Genomic DNA, 2637 nt, shown 5'->3' with positions numbered 1-2637 from the left:
TCAATTAATTTTAATTTTGAGCCAAAACCCCTCACGCTTTTAATAATTTTGACACCCTCCACACCTTATGCTTAAAACATTATGAAATTCCTTTAATAATAAAAGAAATCCTTTTAACAATTATTCCTTCAACCAAGGTGATATTCTTCTAAACCCATGAACCAATGATGTATTGCTATGTCATCACATTGTGGGGTTTTTGACCATAATTAGGGTGCTCCAACTTTGACTATGCATATCTGTCAAACGGTGAAGGCCCACGAGACGCTCCACACATCAATGGAATCAATATGAGGAGGATAATCCGATGGCAAGGGTCTCCAAGACAAATTTGGTGATTTGTTGCTTCAAAATCCTCAACAAGTGCATGGTATGTCCATTGTCCAAGGAAACCAAACCCTAGAGCTAGGGTTTCATCAAGCTACATCATCCTGTGGACCTCATCAAGTTGCATCATCATCACCTGTATCATTCTGTGGGCATCATCACAAAAATGACCTCTAACTATACTCACTTTGACAACAATGACAACATACTCAACACCTACAAAATGCAAAAAATAATAATAAATGTGCACATTTTTGTGCTTTTTTGGGTGGGGTTTATGAGTTAGACTTGAAGCCACCTACTCCATCCCATCTCATAACCACCCCAACCACTTTTGGGGCATATAATGATGCATTGGGTATAAGAAAAGGCATTTCCTACTATCGCATCCCAACTTTGGCGAAATTCCCTTTGATCCAAGTCAACCCCATTTTTATTTTAAGCTTTTCTCCCTCATTAGGAAACCTGAGTTTCTTTTTATTCCTCTCCAAAAGTGATGAATAATCAACACAATATAAGGGAGATGAGTTTCTTTACATATATAATAGGCATCAAGCTACCTAGTAAAATATAGAAAAGTGTGAATAAAGGTGTTGAAGTTGAACACATGAAAGAATCTATTGAGTAGGGAACATTGATGTATTGCCACTGTCAATAGCATGGGAATCTGCCACTGATTGCAAACCCCAAGGTACTAAAAGAGACTCTAGACCTTATTCCAAAGTAATGAGTTGGATTCAATGAGAAAAGATCTAATGGAAGGAGGGAATTAAGCCATCCCCCATCAACCAATGTGAGCATAATAGGAAGGCAAATATTTTGGAAGAACTCAAATGAAATAATAAACATACCACCAATGAGTACATATCCTACATAAACCAAATGGAAAAACACACAAAGGACAACCTTTAAATAACAACCAATGATGAAAGTTGCTGACAAATGTGAGGAATCCACCAATAGGGTCAAAAGGAAACCAATGAACTACACGAATCCCAAAATGTGATAATGTAAACTAACATTGAACACAAGGGAAACTGCCCAATAAAAGAAACCAATGAACTACACAAATCCCACAGTGTGATAATGTAAGCTAACATTGAACACAAGGGAAACTACACAATCAAGTACCAACGATAAAAATCAATGATGGTTGCAAGGTCACCTATTAATGTTGGAAATAAGGCCAATGTGCTACTTTGGGTCTACTATCAAAGCAATTTTTCAAAGTGAATAAGAGTAGATCCATCAACAGAAAATCAATGGAGACCTTACATACTAACAAAAGTACATGAATGAGATAGTGTTGATACTGAAAGTGACTTGAAAATCAGGAATTGTTGACACAATGAATCAAGAGACTGTATAATGGTCGACATAGAACTAACTTCCCTTGAACATAAGCATGATACATTATGTGACTTGGAAACATAAACTTTAGAATGAACAATGTGTAAGTTTGTGACACGAGGCATTAACAAACTCTCCACGTGATTGGAAGAGTAACCAACTATAGGAGTAAAGAAAAATGAAAAATATGGTTTGGTTTCCTAAAGGTCATGCTAAACCAACCAAATGATGATAAGACTCATAGTTTGGTGCTTTGTTCAAGGGAAACACAACTGGAACTATTGTAAAAAATATACAAAGAAACATGGTTTTCATCCCCTTTTTTAAACATTTGATTTTTTTCTCTTTACATATTATAAAAATCATGAAAAAGAATAAAAAAATGCTTTGATACACTGGAGGGAATAAGTATTGCGAATAAGAAAACTAGTTCTAGTGGAACATTCCTATGCTTAATGCAGGTAAAGCGTGTAGGATATGGACACTTGGGGAATGTTCCCTCTAGATATAAGGGTGTCAAGTTACAAAGGAAACAAATGCAATGCTTGTACTTTAGAGAATATGAAAGTAAATGGTTTATAAAAGAGAAAGTTGGAGCTAGCACTAAGCTCAAAAGCATAAGCGGTCAATATGCAATGCAATAATATGATTTGAATTTTGGGAGCCTCTCAGGTATAGATTAGAATAAGAACAAGGAAGAAGTATATGGCTTCAATGTAGGATGGAATCTCGAGCCTAAAAAAATCACGCAACATGGGAAACAAATGGCTAATGAGGTGCTAACTACGATGCCCACATGAAGGTAAGCTTTACCACTAAGTTATGACACATAAATCAATGAGTGGAAAGGTGGTGTTACTTCACAGTGGGGTAATCTTATGGTGAGCTACTGAAATTAAGGCCTAATTGCATCATGCAACACATAACTCCTACCCTATATGTCAGTTTATGAGAACGATA

Source organism: Pinus tabuliformis, chromosome 1_2 (assembly GCF_031772625.1).
Source record: "Pinus tabuliformis cultivar Carrire ecotype Pingquan chromosome 1_2, CPIR1, whole genome shotgun sequence".
NCBI lineage: Eukaryota > Viridiplantae > Streptophyta > Pinopsida > Pinales > Pinaceae > Pinus > Pinus tabuliformis.
Note: the sequence above shows the minus strand (reverse complement) of the source record.